This window comes from Aythya ferina, assembly GCF_964211825.1.
Source record: "Aythya ferina genome assembly, chromosome: 6".
In the NCBI taxonomy this organism is placed as follows: domain Eukaryota; kingdom Metazoa; phylum Chordata; class Aves; order Anseriformes; family Anatidae; genus Aythya; species Aythya ferina.
In genome coordinates this window covers 38,287,356-38,310,169 of record NC_140303.1, presented here as the reverse complement: position 1 = coordinate 38,310,169, position 22,814 = coordinate 38,287,356, and the positions used below count along the sequence as shown (strand labels likewise).

Sequence of the window (22,814 nt, the reverse complement as noted above, 5' to 3'; positions counted from 1 at the left end):
TGATGCTCTCAGCCATTACTTTATAAATTGAATAAGATAGATGTGTTCATTCATATGAACTAATGTAGTTTTTCTTATGAAGGTTTCATATTATACAAATCCATTAGCATATTTACAAATTAATCTTCCCTAAGGAAGAAAAAAGATCAAAGATTTACAGAAGGAAGTGCTTTATTACTTTTAAACTGCTTTTTTTTTTTTTAAAGAAAGAAAAAGAAATGAAGGGAAATTATGTTGAACCATAAATGTTTCTTTATGACTACTGTACAGCAGCTTTGTGGGAGATTTAAATTTACTAAAGGGCAAGGGGGACTTTAAGCCATCTATACAAGTTCAGTATTAAAAATATATATACATGACAGGTGCCCATATAAGTTCATGCAGTACAAAATATTCTATAAATGAGCTCATTTATCTGAGTAATTTAAAAAGAGATTCTGCACAAGGGGAGATATTTAGTATGAATTATAGTCAGTTTACCTTTCATAAGTTTTTTCATCATTTCCCATACCTCCTTTGGTGCTACTGAAAATATCAGTATTTTTCAAGCTAGTTTTCAATTATATTCAACCTCGCTATTCCCTATTCCCAGGAAAGCCCTACTGGAGAAGTGACTCTATGTTCTCTTCAAGATTCAGGTTTGTAAAGCCCTGTTTGTGTGATTATTTCTTCACCATAGGTGCCAGATAAAACAAGATGAGGCTAAGAAATCTTTTAAGAAAGTAGTTTGAAAAATGGAGTTTTACAGGTAAAGAAAAAATCTGCAGACTCACCCTCATCATTTAGTTTCATCATTGTTTAAAAAAAAAATCCCTATTTAGATGTTCAGAATGACTTTGTACTGTGTCTGAAAATACAGAGTAGTGGAGAAAGAAGAAAATGAGATGAGATGCAAAATTTTAATGATTTAATAATAATCACTTTCTGAAACATTTCTAACTACTAAATAGATACCAGAGCACTAAATACATTAAGATCTTCAGAAGGGAAAGAAAAAGAGAGAACTATTGGAAAGTTATAAAAGTAGCAGAACATTTCCAGGAGGGGGAGGGTAAATATGTAACAACAAAAACAGCTAAACAAAGAAAAAAAAAAAAAAGAAAGAAAAAAAAAAAAGAAAAAAAAAAAAGGAAGAAAAAAAAAAAAAAACACCTGACAATTCCAGTGCATTTTAGGTAGAACTTCTCCTACCTTGGAACAGGAATTTGAACTAGGTGAGCTCCAAAACCCCTCTTAGAAAGAAGTTGCGTACTTCTCTGCTTAAGCATTTATCTTTTTTTTTTTCTTTTTTTCTTTTTTAATATATAGGTTATATTCCAATGGAAAACTTCATGTATATTGTAAAGACTAAGGTTAAAATGCCATTCATCAACAGAATACTTATTTTCTCATGATCATTACACCCGTTCCAGTATAACTTTTTCCACTTCTTTGAGCTTCCTGAAAAACTGATGTTATATTTAAAAGGATCAGTACCTAGATAACCTCCACCTCTCCTCCTCTTCGCTATATGCCTGACAACGAATAAAGCCTTTTCACAGCAGGACAGCTGCAGTTTTACTGTGCTGGAGACGGGGACACAAAGGAGCCAGGGACACAGAGGTCACTGGCAGGCAGCAAATGGTTTCACAGAAAGATGACCCCAGTGAACACACTGCTAAGAAAGCAGGTATTTTAAAGCTGTTCCTAAAGCTGTACTTTCACTCTCAACATGCTACGCTAGCTAGTTCCTAGCCTGAACCCTGCACTAGGAACCAGGATGGACCCCTTCTCCTCATCCACTTCCACTCCACCTATGTCCTAGAAGGACACATGCCTCGAGCAAGATTTGAATGAGAAACATTCTTCCTCTACTTGTGAGTTGAGTTTTATTGTAAAGAACCTCTACTTTCTCCTGCTCTCATTCAAGCATGCTCTTCTCAAATAACCAGGCAGCTTTACTTCTTTGCTCTTTCTTTCTGATTTCCTGAGAGCAGCAGAGGGAAACTTTCAGGAATTTTTCTCTCAAATAGAAGAGAAACTCCATGTCAATTTTTGTTTTCCTGCAGACATTGCATTTGGCTATCAGCATGCTCATGGATAGCAAACCATAACTCCTCAATGCTACCATCTACCCATTTAGGAAATCAGTAAAAAATAAGACTACCTAAACTTCAGGATTATGAGGGTTGGGAAATGTTTCTGAAGTGCTTTGAAATCATGGAAAGGTGTGAGGCTATTCCAACGCTGTTAATACTTCATAGTTCTGCACAAATTTTTATTCCAGGATTTAAAGACTCTTACAAATCACTAACCCTAACAACTGTAGCACTCCTGTGAGGTATTTGTAAACAAATGCATATATTGAGGGTTTAGTTCATCTTAGTTCTTAGCTAACTAAGTTAGCTTAGTTCATCATATCTTAGTTTGAAATACTGTTGTCAGATGCAATAATCTGTCATTCATAGCTGAATTCTATGCAGCCTATTTTGTTGAAAATATTATTGGTAAATCTATTCAGAAGATTAATGCTAATTAGCTTAGGATGGGAGAGTTTCATATTACTTGAAACTTGGCTCAAAAAAAAAGAGAATGGCAAAGAAAAGAGGCATGATTGAGAGCCAATGGGACAGAAGTCAGTGACTGAAGTTCAACTAAAGAAAAAAAGAATCAACAAAATAACCCTTAGGCCAGTACTCTCCTCTCAAACCAAGAGGCATTTAAGGTTAGCACTTCATACTTTTCAGGCATTCAGCTCTCCAGCCATCACCACCTTGTTAAGGATGCTGACTACATTGCAGATGTGAAAGGAAGTTTTACACCACAAGTTTTTCAGGTGAAAAAGTGTGTCATCAATGAAGAAGAATTACAAGTCATTAAACTGGAGTGCATGCTGTGTGTGCCTCTTCAATTCAATATAGGGAATTAAGAAGTCAAATGCCTGTGGCATTAAATATGAATGATGAATGTGAGAAATAAAATAAGTGGAAGAGAAATCTGTGTTTCATTACATGAGGTATCTGTGCCACTGGCACCTTTTGATTTTGCATGAAAAAATATCTGTATAAAATCAGAAAACAAAGAAAAGTCAGAGAGCTTATTTTTAAGAAAATTCATATCAAATTTTGGTGAGATTTAGAAACACTTTTTTTTTTTTTTTCTCCAGTTTGAATCCTATTCTCATAAATTAAAAGACAATACCATATGACACTTTATTAATCAGGAATTGAGAAGGGGGGCTCCCCGTCTTTCTTCATAACAGATTTGCAAATAAACAGACATTATTTAGAAGAAAGAATACTAACTTTACAAAAAGAGAAATGTCAGAAGTGACACATTATCTCACTTGAAGGCACGCATCTGACTCCTTCCTACAACATGAAGGATAAACGTGAGCCACAAAGGTTTCTGTGTGTATCATAAAGCACATTGCATGGGAAACCACATCTCTAACTCTCCAAAGGAAAAGGCTTCTTTCATCTCTGATCAAGTTTGAGGTATTATTATTAATTTACATGTGAAGCAAATTCACCTCAACATTTTATAGGATAAATTGAAGAATACATCTACTCAGTAACCTCACTAAGACATCTAACTTTTAGAGATGCATCACAGATAGTTACTGTTGGTCTCCTCTGGAGCTCATGGAAAGAAGGACTCTCCAGAACATGGTTCTGTAGATTGCTCCTAATCCAGATCAGGATGAATAATGCTCTAAAAAGGGCTCCTTCCCCCCTTGACCCTCAGAAAGGGAAAAAGGGAAAAAGGTTGCTGCTATCTGCATTCAGGACTTCTCGCTATTGGAGATTTAATATAAAGCAAAAGTCTATCAATCCTCTGAATGTCATAGAACAAACAGAAAACTACCAATTTGAAAACACCACTGAGTTTTTTGAGACACTGAAGATGGTGGGAGGAGGAAGCCCATGAACTGATCACCAATCTCAGAAATGAGACTGAGGTAAAAAGTGAAGGAGGGCTGGGAGCTACTGGAAAGTGAAGAAATTATTGAGAGGGGAAAAAAGTATTTTCTTGTCAGCTTGGAGATTGTGAGGTCCTGAGACAATGCAGTACTCAAACAGTTAAGCATCATTAAGCTTTGATCCATTTTGTATTATTTATGGATACTTTTGGACATATAATGAAAACAGCAACTGCTTGGAGACCTTCTAAAGCATCTGCTCTAATGAAGCAAATTTTGAAGCTATTTTACTTGAACGTAAATTCTTTTTGGTTGTTCATAAAATGAAGTTCTGTTGATTTTTCACTATAGAAGCATGAATTATGCATATGTATACACACACACACACAAATAACATGTGTATGGTATATTTTGGCACATGGTATGTTTTCAGTCCTGTATACTTTCATCCAGATTTTTCTCAACTTGTTTTCAGGCACCAAACAGGAGATGTTTTCATCATGTGATTTCCCATTCGCTATATTTTTATACGGTAGATCAAAATGTGAATGGCATGGATCACATCCCAGTTAGCAGAACTGCAATAGAGGTGGGGGAACTGGAGCCAGCAAATTGAACTAGAAACTCACTGGTCACAGAGCTTCTGAACCTGGAAGTAAATGATACAAGAGCTCCTTGAAAACTCTTGATGAACTCTGGCTTTGTGCAGACACCTAGAAAAGGTAAAACATACAAACCAATCTCCCAGACTTCAGTCATTACAACTTGTATATCCTCTGTGCTCATTTATGAATTCAATATTTTGTTGTTGTTGTTTGTTTTTTTGGTGGTGTCTTTTTGTTTTGGTGGTGTTTTTGGTGGTGTTTTTTATTATTTTTGTTTGTTTTACATTTTGCACATGCTTTGTTGTGGGAACTGGGTCACTGGCACTGGAAATTTTCACAGGCTTCTTTTGCAAAACAGACATTGTGGGAAAATCACAATTGTCAATCAGCACTGTCCACCACATGCAGAACGTGGCTACTGGATTAATTCAGGTGGTACAGGGATTCTTGAGATTTTCAATCTGAATTAATCTTTTTGAAATAAGTTTTCTTTCCCCCCAGTGTCACAAACTAAAATGATGCAAGTGCAAAATCTCTGTAGTAAATTAGCGATAAAAGAATAAAACTGTTAAATGAATATATTTTTCATGCTTGAGGGCTGTGTGTTTAACAGTTTTCTAACTATTCATTCATTTATATAAAAATACTTCAGTTATTATCTACTTGAGTTGAAATTAGATATTTAATTGACTGGAGGGAATGAAATCCGCTCACTTTTAAATAAGGCAATGATTTAAAAATATTCCTGTAAAGTGATTTGTAAGACCACACCAGCACTAGTTCTTGGCACACGTCCTTGTCTGTGTATATATTTTAAAAGCATGGTTGTTTTTACAAATGTAGTACTGTGAGAGCTAACTTCTTCAGAAACATGTTTATCTTAATTAGGAAAGTCAACAGACTTCTAATGGGAAGAAATGGGTATTTTTCTCTGTGGTATCTAAAGCATCAAAGGCCTCGTTCTCATGCCAAACCAATCTTCCTTCCTGCCTGCCTTTCAAACCCAGGTGATTGCAGACAGCTGAGCAGACATTTTCCCAAAAGCTTCTATTGACCTGGCTCCAGTCCTTTCCCGTGCTCTGTCTCCTTTTCTATCCGCATGTCACTTCTCTTTCTCTTTCTGTGTATTTGTTGTATTTTTGCCTGAGGAAACCTAGGGATATTCATGGCACTGAGGCAAATAATGTGGAATTAAAAACTAAATTCTTCAGGCCTTATCCTAGCAACAGGACCATCACCATCTGTTCAGAGGACAGGACTGCCATTATCCGCTGCATTCTTTGTACGTACTCCATCACCTGTGAGGGGAAAAACATTGCCCCTTATCCTGGGGTCTTTGTTTAAAAACAAAGTCGTCTGCTTCTTTCTGGTACCAATACATTTCATAAATGTGATATACAGTACATTTAAAGGGATTAGACATCAAGAAAAGCCTTAAAACCTTTGTTAAAAAAAAATACACACACACTAAGGAAGGACATCTGCATGATAAACAACAAAAACAAATATTGTTTAATTTAAATAAACAGTGGAGATTCATTGGTAAAAGTTCATACAAATTCCTCAGTCTAGTACCGTTTTCAATAACACAAGCACTATACGTTTGACTTTGGGATCATTTTACAACAGCAGCAGAATTGTTAAGTTTTTTTTTTTTTTAATTTAAACATCTAATTTAAAATCTGCATTCCCCTATGTGCTGTGAAGGCAGTTTATGCTTCTCACCAGCACATCTCCAGCTAAAGTCCCAAAATACAGCAATGATACCTAAAAAGCTGCACACCTTTTTTGTGATAAACTTCGTAAAGTTTATCAGAGAGTTAAAATACTGTATACATTAAAGTCATCTTTTTCCACTCTTTATGGAATATGCTTTTTTTTTCCTAATTTCTGTCCTCTCTGTACATTTGAATAAGCAAAAGAGTGAATGAGGGAGGTAAGGTAAAAATTGTTGAATTTTAAAAAAATAAAATCCTGGAAATCATAGGCAACAGTCTTGACCTCATATTATGTTTTCAGTTAAAAATTGTAATTTATAAAATCTGGTTGAGTGGCTGTCTTTGCTGTTTTTATGCCACTTATAAACAAAGCTGCAGTCATATTCATTTCTCCACACTTACAGACACATTTGTGGTATGTAACTTGGCAACATAAATTGGTAAAATCTGCTCGCTCCTACCAAATCTGAAAAGTCCCATATTGTGCAGCCACCAATCTGAAAATCAGGGGTGTCGTGTCCCCTCCTGTCAGGCAGAGAGCCGGGCAGAGTACTGGAGCTGGGGGCAGGTGGGCTTCAACCTCACCTCCCTTCTCCTCTCCTCAGGATGCCAGCAGCAACTGCCAAGCACAGGAAGAGCAAATTCAGTGCAAACACAGCACATTTGTCCAAACGGATGGGAAGCCATAGCCATAATACTCCCTTTGCCATCTCTTTCACATCCTCTTTTTCCACAGCCTTTTTCCACCCATTCCAATTCCATTGCTCACCTTGTTTGCTCCTGCATTGTTGCAGGCTGGGGGTCTGACAAGTAGAAGCTGCTCCCCTAATTAGCGGATCATAGCACTACTCAATGGGACAAAAGCTCTCCTACATGGGCACTTGACACCACCTGAGCAGACTCTGGACCAAATACCTCCTTCCTTTCAAGTCATCACCATTCAGTTCATTTCTCACAAGCATTTACATGAATTGAGAATACAGACCAAGGGAAGAGAAGAAGTAGTGACCTACAATTTAAAAATTGGTTAAAAGTTGCCCTAGGCTACTAATTAGTTGCATTAAGAACCTTCACTCCTTGGTCAGGCAGGGATAATGGTTTGGCTTGGCCAAGTGGATATTCAAATTTAAGGGAGCAAGACAGACAAAAACAGAAGTCAAGAAATTCTCCTATCTCAAGAGATTTAGAATAAGTTGTACTTTGAGGGGAAAAAAAAAAAAAAAAAGTCATCAAGTCTCAAGCTGCCATCAACTTCTCTGTGAGTGTACATGACTGGAAAGCTTCTGAAGAAGCTGTAGGGGTCAAGCAGGTCCCCTGGTGTCCTGGTGGGAAGGACCTCAGCTCCATGTAGAGGCCAGTGCTTTAATTTAACCTAAGGATTCATCTCCATGTAGAGGCCAGTGCTTTAATTTAGCCTAAGGACTCGGCTTGCTCTGCACTGAGGTGGCCTCCAATAGGAAGACATAATATTAATGTAACCGTGCTTTTTAGATCTTCTCAAAATGGAAAATCCATCTCAAATTGTACTATTTCAGTTGAATTATCCACAGTTTTGTCAACACCAAAAATAATAATAATAATAATAAAATTAAGTGTTCAAAGCATTGTTTGGATTTTGGCTTTCTTACCAAACTACTAAACTTCTCATCTTTACATTCCTCCAATATTTCATAAAAGTAATAAACTGCTGTACATATTTACACAACCTAAGTGATGTTGGCTCACTATAGAGAATAAAAATATATATATTAGCATTCACGTAGTCCTATCATCAGTATGGATCAGACTTTAAAGAAAGAGGAAAGATGGATAAAAGTATTTCACATGGAAAATTGGGGGGGGGGGGGGGGATAGGTGGCAGGGGGTAGGTTTTAAAACGTAAATGTATGGTACTGAAAACAAAGGTCACTTTTCAATAACAAACTGAGTTTTCTAGAATTGATGAATTGCAACATAAAGTCATAACTAAGGATGCCCACTAGAGTTTTCCAGTTTCAAGGAGGAAATTCTTAGTAATTTAAAACAGATAAAGAAATACGTTCACTAAAATATTCTGAGATGAAGGGTAACTCCAATTATTCCCCTACTTTGACAGTCTAGTAACAGCATAACAACAATATTTTATGTGATATCAAGGGATTTGATAAAAACTACAAATTGAATTTAATTTTTGAGGACAACGATAGAGCAGTCAGAGACAAACATATTACAAGACTCATCACACTAGATAGATTAAATAAACACAGAAGTAAACAAAGGAAATCCTGGTGCTGAAGAATAACTGACTCAGTAAGAACAAAGGTTGCAAGGGAGAATGTTAGCAGGTAAAACTGTCTTTCCCCTTATGGATGGAGGGATGACATCAACTGGGTACTGTGAACCTTTATATACAGTAATTTTTGAGTTTTAGAGGTCCTCTTTCCTGTGCCATCTAAACGCATCTTATCTCCTATTTCTAAACATCATCAAATGCATTAAAGCACAGAGCTCAGGTCTGCACACTCCACAATCCACAGCAAGTCAGTGAAAGATTTGCACTCCAACTTCATATCTGGATGTGAATAGCTACATCCACTCCCTCTCATCTTGAGTGTAATTTAAGGTAGCACCGCAATAACTACCGAGAGCATGCCCAAGGTCATCGATAAGTGAACTGAAGTGTCTGCAGGGCTAAAAGTTCGCCCGCTGCAGCGGCGCAGGCTGGCGTGATAGGGACCCAGCAGGGCTCTCACCCAGCTCGAAGAGCTCTCTCACAGCGTAATGTACTTGGGTTCAGCCACTTAAGACATGCTATATCTCAGTTTCACCATTAGTAACACGGATATTAAACATTTGTCTTGATCCTGAGGTACTGCCAGACGTTTATGTTATAGAGGAACATTTCAAAAGCTATAGAGGAGTACAGATGATCGCTGTGACTATCAAACCAATGTTTAGCTGCTGTTGTACTATGTAAGCATAATGATAACGCTGAATAGTAAAGACATTTTAAAAGCTACTTACTACTTCAGCAAGCTGACAGCTTCAGGTTTTGATTCAGGCCTCCATGTGCCCAGCCAATCATTAAGAGAAAAGAGGGGTTTGAGGGGGAATGGAAAGCTCTTTTTGTCATATAGTGTTTCTTCGGACGGACTTTATAGCCCTGCAGATTAATAGAGCTCATAAACAGTGGGATGAAGAGGCAAACAAAGGTAAAACTATTAACGAGTGAACTCGTTTCACTGAGGAGACCACGAGGACCAAGCACAGTCACAGCTGACGGGGCAGAAGCCCCAGAGCACGGGGTGGCAGCAGCAGAGCAGTGCTGGGCATCACAGAGGTGGGCAGCCCAGCTAGCGGGTGCTGCAGCCACGTTATCCAGCCACGGCCCAGCAGAAAACACTTCTGTTGCTACTGCTAATGATGAATACCATATGCTTGGCTCTTGCTGTTATAAAGTGAGTTACATTGCTATTGCCGATGAGTGAATCAAGTCTTTTCTTTCATTAAAATGTAGAGGTTTATGCCCATGCATATTTCCTCAGAACTAGTACATGGACAATAACATTGTAAAACTGAAATATCCTCCAACAGTATCTTTTTCACTTATCTTATTGCCTTGTTCCATTCAGTTACAGTGTCTACTCCTCTCTCCTTTGCTCCCAGACAATAATCCTTAAACAAAGGAAGAGAGAGCACTAGTGTAATCATTCAGATCTTATTTTTTTTTCCTTCCTTTACTTTGAACCAGTTCAATTCACTATAGTTAGAAAGAAAACGTGATTAGTTACATGGATTTGGGGAAATATTTTTAGACGAGGAAAAAAGCATTTGAGGTTCACATCTAATTTTATTCAGCCTTCCTGTACCACCCCTCGTACTATCAAGAGAATCAGCTTCATTCAAGTCATTTTGACCAGCATTTATTAATTTGTCAGTGGAGATGAACCTAATGGATCCTCTTATTTTCATGTACAGCTTCACAACAAAGCATCTTATTTTGAGGTTCCACTACAGGGGATCAAATCAACAGACATGCAGTTAATGTAATTAGCATGCATCCTGTAGGTTTATCTGCTCAAAACTGTAGGAAAATTTTCAAGTTTCCCTATTTAGAACTGTTGCCTTCACAATTGTAAACTCTGAGCAGCTATGAAATGGTAAAAGATTTTTTTTTTAATATCTTCATTTTTTAAAATATTTTTCAATCAATATTTCCCTTCACTTCATAAGTGTTCATTACATTTTTAAAGTATACATTTACATTAGCATACATGTAAATATTGTAACAGGTCCAAGCTGCTGTATGGACACTAAAACACAACAGCAGAGCAGATTTAAGACTTTGCAATGCCTGCCACTGCTTCTGGGGTTTCAGTAAGAGCAGTTTTACCAGGCTGCTGTCAAGTGAAGCAAAGCTCCCAGGGAGCAGCACGGTGTCAGTGCAGGTAGGACAGTGACACTACTGAACGCCACCAAAGACCCCTTCTTCATTCTCCTGACAAAAGAAATCCACATATTGTTTCAAAGCCAGCTATAAAAGGAAAACAGGAAAAAAAAAAAAAAAGGACTGGCAGTGGGCCCTTAACACAGAGACAACCCATTCCAGTACCTCTCTCCATTTATTTTATGCCAAAATGATTTCCTATCCACCTGTTCATAAAAAAGATAGAGCTAAAAGTATCCAGTCATTGTGAATCGGTCACAGGGAACACTAATGCCTTGGCACTCAGCCTGTAGGAAAAAAAAAAAAAAAAGAAAAAAAAAAAAAAAGAAAAAACAATATATTACTTCCGTCATACATGTAAGGACTACAGGGGATCATTTTCATACACTTGAATAGGCCACTGTTAGTGATCAGCAGTTGTTTGGCCAAATTAACCCCAGGTCTACCTCCAAAAAGATTATGATTACATATTATAATTAACGATGACACTAAGGATATTAGGCTCAGAGGGGAGGTTCTTTTATTGAATAAATGATAGATTCATTCTATTCAAAAGGTAGGCGTTCATGGCACACTACACAAAGCCCTACAAGTAATCTCCTGGCTGATGGCAATTTTGGAGGAACGGGAAGAGAAGGAGGTCCCTTATGGATTTTAATCTTCTTTCTTCTCTTATGGAATGAAATTATCACAGCACTTTTTGGTCAAAGTCTAGTCTACTGTTAAATTTATCTGAGCAATCATCACAAAACACAGAGCAGAGTAAGAGGTTGGCAAGCACAGTGTTGATGTCTACAGACAGCAGGGAACGTCTTCAGCAGGTATTTAAGATATGTGTATGTGCTGTAGTAAAATGTTTGAGGTTTTATGCACATACAGCCAAACTTGGGGTGAAGGGAGGGAGGCAGGTTTCTAAATTGCCAGACCAAATCCAAGTCCTGAACCAAAGTTTAGGGGCCACAGTGACTACAGATCTTGCCTGTCACCAGCCACTACCTAAAATAAACCATCACGTGAAGTCACATTCCACGAGGTTAAGGAATTCTGAAATTTGGCTCCAGTTCTAAAACTTGACTACAAACACTTTCTTTTCCTTCTCCAGCCCCTCCCCCCCCCCCACCTCAAAAACACTAAGAGCAGTTTGAAAACCTGTGGGTTTGGAGCTCAATCAGCGAACAGCCCCACACACAGTGCTGGCTCCACGTCTAACCCAGCATCGCTCCAACTGAGAGGCAATACATGTCACTCTAAGTGGTTGCAGCAGCAACATCTAGAAGCCTGAAATATGACAATGTTTCACTAATCAATTTCTCTTCCATTTGTGTTCAAAAGATCCAAATGGAGAAATATTATAAAAAGAAACTAGGATGTGGCTAACACAATCCTGGACATACCATTCAAAGCAAGTTTTAAATAAGTTTCTCTCTCTTTACAGGAAAAGAGAAGCAAGTCAACAAAGATGTGTCATCTCAGGTAGCCTCCTTAATTCTAGAAGAAATCTTCCTCAAGACCCCTCCATTACTACAGATTTTCCTGAGTTATATCTTTGCCATAAAGAAACAAGCAAACAAGATTCTGTCACCATAGCACAAAAATTATTAAACTAATGTACTTTAGAGTACACGACTCACCTGTCGATAGGTTGACAGGGTGCATTATTACATGTGTCAGGCATGACCTTCAACACTAGATTTACAAAGAGATTTGTGTACATTTTTGGAGGGAACAACCACCAGACCCAAGCCAATTGTTTATTTATTTTTAAATTAATTGCTCTCCATAGGTAACTTTAGAAGAGTAACAACTTGTTCTAATGCCAAGCGAGAACAGATTAAAAGTGCTTTATTCAAAGCCTTCAGTTACAAACCTGAACACTGTCTAATCAACATTTCACAGTTGCCAAGAGTGCTATTTGCCACTAAGAGAAGTTTTGGCCTATGAAAGATATGCCCTTCACTATCAACTGAATAACTAGTAATGATAATTGCTTTATTCTTTATACTATTGTAGCAGTATAAGTCACAAATTTAAAAAAAAAAAAAAAAAGAAAAAAAAAAGTGGAAAAAAGCTAATTCTAGACTGCAGTAAAAAAAAAAAAATGTAATTTTCTTTGTCTTCTTATATTTACTTTTACACTTGTACAGTACTTGAAATACACACACATAAAAAAAGTGAGGTTTATGAGACAAAATACAAACCCTACTAGGAGTTATTTGTTCTTCAGTTTCTCTTTCATTCTTATAAAAGCATTGCATTGTATAAATACATTATAGATATTTTATTTATAGCCCTCCTATCTAGTCAAAAATAAAACCAGCATAATTAGTTTACTTAGCCAATTTTTCCATTGCTAAGATTTATCCACCTGTAGTTTTAAAAACAGTAACTACTTGACAGAGTATATTGATGTGCTTTAATCGCTGCTGAACATTTCCTGTCTATTTGTAGGCACTCAGAGAAACCCAAGGGGCATAATTTACAAGAGTCCAAACTGAAGTCGTTTGACAGGATGTCACTGGGAATAATCCTAGAATTATGAGTGTAAAAACAGGATATTCAATAACACAAAGCAGTCCAATCCTGGCAGTTTAGTAATTCCTGTATAACCAGATGAACCATAGTGGTAACCTTTTACCAACTTGGCATAGTTAAAATGAATTACTTAGGAATTATTCTTGGAAATGTCAAATATTACTAATCTCCAGCTGAAGAACATAGGTTTCAAACAAGAGAAGAGGAGAGAAGAACCACACACGTTCCTGAGTTTCCCCATTTCTCAAAAGAAGATTGGTTTCCAAAGCTAGCTGAAAACACATTTTCATTTTCTAGTTTGGAGCTATTTCCAAAATAATAAAAATAATAAGCAGCTTTCTTCAGTGTTTTTGTCTCACAGAGGAATGGAAGCAGTGGTACATGTTAGAAGAGATCACCACCTCCGAGCCCAGGAGCTGCAGGTGACCATTTACATCAAGACAGGTGTGTATTACTTTACCTGAAAAGAAGCAAAAGGTGGCCCAGTTAATATGGACAGGCTAGTTTTGTCCTGCATAACCCTAGAGCATATCGTTTTATGTACGTGGCAGCAGCAGCAATGTTTTTGCAGAAGGGGACTCACAATAATACCTATAGGAAAGAAGCTGAGCTTGAGAGTTCACAAGGGAGCTTAGGAGCTGGTGGTGATGGAGAGAAAGAACACAGGAAACAAAGGTGGTTGACAAGAAATATTGACAGAAAAAGAGTTGTAAAGAGGAAGAAGTGGAAGGAATGGGGTTAGAGAAAACCTGAACCTGAATGATATCGATTAGAGAATATGAGCATTGCTTTCAAATACTGGGGACATTCCTGTTCCCTGCAGACCTGAAATCCCTACCTTCCCACTTAAAGAAATGTGCCTTCCTTGATTGCAGACTGACAGGCAGCAGGTGAAAGGGAGAAGGTGTTGAAGGACTGGAAGGAGAAAAGTGGCTGTGTAGATATATTAACGAAGCTGACTTTTGACAAGGCATTATGCTTAATTCAGCATGGAAATGGTCTTGACAATGTCTAAGTTGAACACAAAAAAACCTTCCTTGTCTGCTTACAGCTAGATACTCAGTTCAGTAATTTGTTAAAGCAGGGCCATAGAGAAGGGGAGTGATTTGGCAATGAGAAATGCCTATGAGGAAGGAAAAGACATACGTGTATTGTGAAGAAAGACCACAGCCCCTGGATTTATTGTATACATAATAATTAATAATGACCCATTTTTCCTATTCCAGATTTCTAAATTCCTTACTCACTTTAATTAAGTTCACACTAAAAATAGGATGCTGTAGAACAAAGAACTTTTTTATGACTTTAAAAATGCAAGCTTACTCACTAGCCAGGATTTTCCCAGCTCTCAGTGCTTTGGTACAAAGAGCTATTATGACACGACATAAATGCACTATCAATGGAAGACATTTTTAGATAAAACTTGATAATGTAACATTTACTGATTCCATCTGTCAAGACAGATAAGGAGAATGAGACTTCATAGCAAAACACACAGGAAACATAACGGCAAAAACAAAAACAAGTACAGGCAGAGTAGACACTACTTGTTGACCTAGAGTCTGTATTCGTTACATCCTTTCACATAGACATAAGAGTTGCTTTCTGCACCAATATGGTTGTGGGATCTCCAGTTCCAGCAATACAATTACATTTACTTGACAGCTTTCAGAACTTATTTACATTATGTATTTTAAACCTCCTAATTCCATCTTCTGTACACAACTTTAATGATACAAAGCAATATGGGGCTATATAGTTGCCTAAATACATAGCCAGTCTGATGAGATCTCCTTCTTCTCAGGCACTATGAAGCCCATCAACAACGCTCAGCTCACAAACAGCCCAGAAGCTTTACGTTTCCCTTCTGCGTCACAAACCTGATTTAAATTCAAGGCAAAGACTAGCATCCCTGATGAAGAAGAGCAATTGCTCTTTAAACAACTTTTGTAAATGCTTCCTGTGCTAACAAGGGAGCGTAGAGTTTGCTTAGGTAAAATAAAGCAGACGGACAAACCTCTCCATATCCTGCTTTGGTTCCAAGATTCAATAATGAACAAGGGTGTGCAAAGAAATTAGAGCGGTGGAAGTGCCAAAGGTATCCCTTGGAGATGTGTATATCATGTTGTCATGTAAAAGAGCTCTTGAATGATAAAGAAGCGGAACCCAATTACTACTGGTTTCATGCTAATCTGAACCAATGACTAACTGCAGGCTTTGGTATCATGATGCCCACAGTAATTAATTCACCTCTTTATTCCCAAAACATGCTAGGAAATTAATTTCCAATACCAGAATTAATTTGGCACTAGAAGATATGAAAGTGTTTGGAGTTACCTGGCAATCACTTGGAAGCCTTGTCCTGGACTCAGTGCAGTAGAGCAAGCTGCCTCACAGAGGCAGAGAGAGGCTCGGAAGCACCATTGCCATGAAAACCATGCTGTCCTATGCAAAGCACATCTGTTGGAGAACAGAGCTTATCCCAAACCATGGTCTTCTTATGGACAATAACCAAGCGAGGAGGAGAAAGCAGGGAGACAGGGTTCAGAGAAGTTGGGTAGTAAAACAGATAAACTCCTACTCTTGGTGTTCTAGGCCACAGAAAGATGTAGAAGGTATCCAAACTAATTGTGGATAGGCTCTTTTCAGTCTGTTAAACATTTAAATGAACGTGAATATCTCACTGGCTTTCTGAATAGGTCTTGCTAAGTATGAACGTAGAGGTATCTAGGAATTATCTGGGCTGTGATCTGAAAGTGAAGTCTACTCTGTAAAGCAAGTGAAAGTCAGATTTTAAGTGATTTCGGATTATTTTTCATATGTTTGGGCACTGAAGTATTCCTAAAACCATTTTCACTGAAGCTTGAATTCCAATTAATGAGAATTCTACATGTAAACAATCTTAGACTGTTCAGAAATCTTCTTGCTAATTATATATATATATATATATATATTTGCTTACAAGGCCAACAGTTGTAAAATTATATTTTATATGCCATCCACAGGAATATCTCCAAGATTTTAATTGTCTGCCTCATGAATTCATCCTGGCAGATGATACCAACAAATCAGTAAATAGTTGAACTTGGCCTAGGATTTCAGATATGAAAAGAACACTGTTAGATAGAAATTTTCCTTAGTTTAAAAGGTTTCATAGAATAAATAATGCTCCAACACCACAGTCCTGTTGGAAAATATATTTTTGAGTCTAGAAGGAAAAATAATACAGTACGTATGTAATGATGTCAGTAAGCAGTAATTTACCAAAGCTGTCAAAAAAATAATAAAAAAAAGTTTTCCTTCCCCCAGTTAGCTCTGCTTTCAACCAGTCTTTCACAGTCTTCTCCTCAGCCTCAGCAAATCAACAGATATCTGTGAGATCATAAGAGGAAACAGGTTGCTGTATCATGTCTACAGGGCACAAGGAAGCTTTGCCTCCTGAAACCTGCAGCTAATGACACAGGAGTACTGCAAGGAGTCACGCTACTGTATTTTGGATGTGGAAGAGTTTCCAGACTGCACTTACCTTCTTACTTTACTGATTCACTGTTTCTTAAAGCTTCCTTAAAAAAAAAAAAAAAAAAAAAAAAAAAAAAAAAACACGTAAGGATGGCACAGAGATAAATTCTCCCACCCCAATGGTAAGCAGACAAAAAGAAATTAAAAAGAGTTCTTACTCTCTGCCTTAAAGAAGAAACTGAAGCACTAACTGAACTTCATTTTTGTGAATTGTAGCTTTTTTTTTCCTCCTCAGTAGAAGGGGAAAAAAAAACTTCAGAAATGGAATTTTGCCCATAGACTGATGAATACAGATCACATTTCTAGTGGGCTTATAACCTGCTCCAGTGAAAACATAATTTTTAATTTGCTTTTAGGGTTATTTATTTATTTTTTATTATTACACTAAGGGTTTATAATTTAACGTCAAACATAATTTTGCACGAATTACGAGACTGCACTATGATGCTGAAGATAAGATGTATGTGACTGGTTGGCATCGCCTCAAACTAGGTTTCTGAGAAAATGGATCACTAATTGGCAGGCTGCCATTCCATACACTGTTTAGCACAACTTAAAATGAAACAAGCTATCTTCTGCAAAGAGTTACGCACAACGTCCTCTCGGTGCAAAGAAAAATAGGCATCTTTTAAGCGTGTTATATTCACCCTTTCACACAATACAGGCTACATTTGACGTTAGCGATGCATGGTCATATCCATTTTGTACTGCTCCTTAAAGAACATACTATTTCTAAATGTTTATGCCTCAAAAAAAAAAAAAAGATATTTAAGGTACCAATTAAAATTCTAAATTATCGGTCATACCACTTCATAAAAATCACACCAATTTTGATTAATTGTAGTTCAGCTATTTAAGAGCTGAAAAAACATGACATTTTACTATGATGTCATTTTCCCATTCATTCCAGTGGTAAAAGTCCTCCACTACAGCTCCAGAAAGAATAATATAAAATTAAAGCATGGAAATGATCAGAGGAAATAATTTTGACAATGAAGTAATTTCCTAGATTGGTTTTAAGTATGACTTCTTTGTCAGCTTTAAATCAAAAAATAAAAGATGCCATAATTTTATTGAACTTGTATGGTGAATGAGTAATGTGCATATGTAAGAAATGGTGTCAGTTAACTTAAAAATCAAACCATATGCTTGAGCCCAAATAGAACAGAACACCCCAAGACTGAACCCAAATCAAACATATACAAGGGAATCCTGAGCCAAAGTATGGTATCTCCAGAACCAAGTATTACTGAATTTAAAAGCCACAAAAAGTGGGATGATGAGATGAAAGGCAACTCCTTTAACAAATAGATAACATGTCCTATGCTCAAGTTGTCAGATATACTTGACATTCAAAGCTGTTAAGCAGTATCTTAAACTTCCTATCAGAAACTTTGTAAGTTTTGAAGAGTTTTTTCCTTCTAAATAAGTAGTTTCAGAATTTTGCCATTAGATTTTTTTTTTAATATTATTTTTGAGTGCAGTTGAAAGTGAAGTCCTTGCATATGTTTGTATTTTCATAGGTGCCAAACTGATGCTAGGATCCAATCCAACTTCTTTTGAAATCAATTGGAATTTTTCACTTGACTAGAATTCAAGCATCTGTTATTAGCAATTTCAGAGAGAGAGAAACTTCAAAAATAAAGCAAAATGGGGAACTGGGACACTAATTTTCTCTGTAGCCTTCCTTCATTTAGGAGATTGAAGTAATTTCTAAACTGTGTGACTTCCCGAATGGATATCAAGGCTGCCCAAACACAGCAGTGACAAAGTCCACGTGAAAAAATTTCTACCCAGAAATTGTGGCAGAGCTCCCTGTTAGCGCCTTCCTGGAACCCCAGTATTTTAGATACAGATGCAAAGTCCAGCACAATCCAGAACTTGCAATAGGATCCCCACAGCAGATCTGTGGAATGAATTTCCCTTAAAAGCAATTTATGTCATCTCCAAATGCCTTTTGACTGGAAACAAAAGTCCTGATTTTAAGGAAAAAAGAAAAAAGCTGAGAAATCTGTCAGATTTTGATTTTCTCAAGATTCAAAGTCCTCAGTTCCTCCATGCGGTATTGGCTGGCACTTCAATAATGCAGTGCCAGGCCAAGAGCAAAGCTAAAAGGTTTGCTTCAACATGCAAAAAGTTTTGTAGGTTTTTTTCCCCCCCATTACCAACCTCCAAGTTAAGGGGAACGTGAACTGCATCTCCAACATGCTGAGCCAGTAGCTAAATATCATATCTTAGCATGCTAGAAAGAGGGAGTCCCCACTGAAAAGGTTAAAACAATACAGCTCAGAATTTTTCCAACTCTCAGGAAATTAAATTTCATTGGGGGGGGGGGAAGAAATATCAGAAAATAATCACTGGCTAGGCAGAACTGCATGGAGTGAATCATCAGCACCAAATTGGTTTTGCTTTAAAAGCATGCAACAGTTTATGTATCTAGGACAACATTCATTTAGCAAACAGACATCAACAAAATTTGCTCAAGAAAAGCACCCATCTGCTCAGGGTAAGGATCTGACCTCTCAGGAAGAGAGGCCAGGCTAAAGAGCTGCGAGCACGGCTTCGCTTTGGTCCTGGCTGAGGGTCCAACTGCAGCTCCTGACCAAGGAAGGATGTCTAGCCCCACACATCTCAATAAGATGTACTAAATGGAAAATTAAGATGTAGCAGCATTTGAATTTCAATCTCATTAGCTTAAGCTGTTATTATTTCCCATATGTAGAGACAGTTTCTTACATACTAGCAGTATGCTTGCAGCAGAACAACATACACGGTTTCCATGGGTTTGTTCTACCTCCCTCCACAAAATTCCCACTTCTCACACTGGTGTGGAAACTGCATAATCCCTGATAGATCCCACTAGATAACAGAAGAGAAGCAGAACAAGCAACAGGTTAAGATCTTTGGCATGCACCTAAGCACCAAATGGCTTAAACCCACGAGCTTCACCATCCAGCAACTCCAAGCAGAAGCAAAGTATGGGCAACCAGGAATACTTTTGAGCATATGATCATTCGATGTATGTGATTTTATTCAAATCATTAAAGTTCTGGTATGTATTGAGGCCACCAAAGACAACACAGTCATCAAGCAGCATAGCCTGCATATGTGCTGCATTTGTGTCTTTGCAAAAACAGAAGACCTGGAAACACAGGACTGGAAGGAGCAGATACTTCTATCCCTTTAAAAATCTTGGATGGTTTCTCTACCAAAAAAAAAACTCAATTCACATCACAAACTGTAAAAAGCAATCAGAACCTACCCAGGTTTTCATTAGTCTGCATGTGCATGGAATATTTCTCGAGATGATTTTCATGCCCAGTCTTGTACTACTAGGAGTCACCTAGATAGAAAGTAACTTTATTATCTGTGGGATGTGGAAATTCCTGGCAAGTGATCTTTAGGTGGACCTAAAAATTAGCTACCATCAGGCTGTCACTTTTTCCAAGCTTCCCCACCTTCCTATTAAATGACTAGAAATTGAAAGTGATATTTCCACAAAATGATTTCATGTAAATGTACAAATGCAAGTTCAGGAGTTTCCCTTTTTATAAGGATTGACTAATACAAACCTTTTAGCTTTGCTTGAAATACCCTAGTTTTTCTTCTTTCCTACCTAAATTATGTACATAATCATCCTTTCTTTTTACCAGATTGCACTAATGAGTGTACAGGAAATAATATTTCAAAAAGACTTCTACAGACTTGTGAGAGATCATTCCCACTCTTGAATAATTTGATAAAAATATTTTTCAGTTCTAGTTAAGAGATGAGAGTTTATAGCTTTATTTTGCCTTTTATTCATGCCTGTAACTCTACCATAGCGCGCTGTAAAAGCCTTACTAATCCTCTCTAAGCAGCCAGAAATATTTGAAGTCATCTCTTTTGCCAACAAACAAGTAAGCCATGTCAGTGACCGACTTTGGTGCAGTAAGAAGTGGCTCCTGGGTTATCTATAACTTCCTAATCCAGGAACAAAACAGTGTCTGCTTGTCTCTGGAGACTCTTCTAGTCAGCTTGGAGTCCGGCTCCATGTCCCTCCCATCTCAAAAGTCATGCTATAAAACTATTTCTGCCCATTCTCAGACACACAGAAAGAACATTTTTCTTTTATGACTCATCCAATCAGCCTGTGACCCAGTTCATCTCAGATCCTTAAAAATGACAGCAGAATGAATTATTTTATCATCTGATCTTCTTGCCAGGGACTTTTGCATGAGTGCAGCAACCCGTAGCAGTGGCCTGACATAGCCACAAGGCCACGGAGCAGCAGCCTCCTGCCGCAGCCGTGGGCCCAGGTACCAATGTGCCATTTCCCACTGAAATGCATCTTTAGTCTCCAAAGTCTGAGCCCAAGTGCTGTGCATGCTCTCATTTTCATCTTTCCCCTCCGCTTCACAAAAACAAACAAACACCCTCAATGCACAGCCCAGGGCTGCTAGCAAATAACACGGACTTCAAGATTCTTGGCAGTCTTAAAGGATCTACATAGGGTGGTTTAATCAGTACCATAGCATTAAAGAAAAAAATAAAAAGCTATAAACTATGTGTCATGCTCTCCCACCTTTACACATCAAACATATTTTATTTCAAAGGTAATTAACTGACATAATTAGGTGCTCTGCACTGCTTCTTGGACTGTTCTTTCCCCCCCTTCAAGCTGCTGCTTCTACACCAGCAGAAACATCAGAGTCAAATTTTAAAATGTTTCAGGGTTCAAAAGCTAGAAGGTAGTTCCTTTCCGTCTAACTTTTTTCCTCTTCCCCATCTATTGACATTGCAATTCTGCAGGGCAGGGACTTTCTGCAACTGCGTGGTTACTGCAGAGGCATAGCTCAACAGGGGACTGCTCTCACCAGGGCACCTGGGCATTATTTCTTGTAACTGCAGGTAGAGTCTATCAGCACAAGTCACACAAAATGCATCTGCCACACACTGCTACGTTTTTTAAACTCTTGCAAGAAAAAAAAAAAAAATTACTAACGTTCAAGACTTGCACATTACTACTTGCTTTTTTTTCTTTCCAAATTAAACACATGCCAAAAAAAAAGTATTTGAGAAGATACTAAGTATGCCAGTGAAATAAAAACTATTTCAAACAGCATCCTTTTACTTTTCTGAAAAGAAAATAGGAGTCAAACTAGTCACAAACTCCATGCTAATCATTAGTGAGATACTGTTACCCTGGGGCTGCTGTAACTTGCATGCATGCCCTCCTTACAATTTCAAGATCTTTGAATTTATTTTTTTTCAGGCACATATAAAAGCACGTATGGTTGAAATAAAAAATAAAGCAGATACAGATGATACTTGGAAGTTCAGCAGACTCCAGTATGGCAGTGAGTGGAACCATTAGGGCAAAAATACACTGTTTTTCTATGGTCAGCATCCATGTAGAAAAAACAGCAGAGGTTTCAATATCTTGAAAGCAGAGAAAGTTTAGTGGATCTTGGACAAAGAATTATTATTTAAACTTTAAATGCAGGGTCTTCATCCTGTTTTCCCTATCCAGCCAACTCCTGTTAGCTTTAATAAAATTTCCCTGCCCAGGCAGAGTGGGCCCCGTGTGCCTGTTTGGTTGTGACCATAAATTTCATTTTGAAGAGGAGCATGGCCCAGTCCAACTGTGATGGAGGTGTCTGTCCAAAAAGATATCCCTGCTCTAAAAAGAAATATCTTGCCAGGGAAGGGAGGGGGCAGCCCCCTATAAGGTTACGTCGATCCATGAACATTCTCGCTTCATTGTTTCACATTACCCTAGGTATGGTTTAATGCCCTTTATTTTACAGATCATTCTCACTAAACAATACAATTGCTATTTGCAATAAGGAAAAGCACTTCTACCATTTACGTTGCTAGCTTAAATGAAAAACTACACCTTCTCCCACGCTTTCAAAAATATCTCTAAACACAAGAACAATCAGTTTAAGTGGAACCAACTTCAAAATGAAATGCACTTGCTACCACCATAAATGCTTAGTGCAGACTTGAGGAGAAGTGAACTTATTATTAGTTTAATCTAGCCATATTTGAGATAAAGCAGTTCATATTTTCAGAAGCGAAGAATCAAAATTATAATTGTTTTTGTCATTTGCACAGCAATTTTACTCCTG

General features: G+C 37.6%; 1 long non-coding RNA gene across 1 annotated transcript in view; it reads right to left on the bottom strand.

The window, feature by feature from the left end:
- Nucleotides 1-22,814, bottom strand: part of LOC311439042 — a 74,181-nt gene that overhangs the window by 2,415 nt on the left and 48,952 nt on the right. The gene's annotated exons all lie outside the window — the stretch shown is intronic.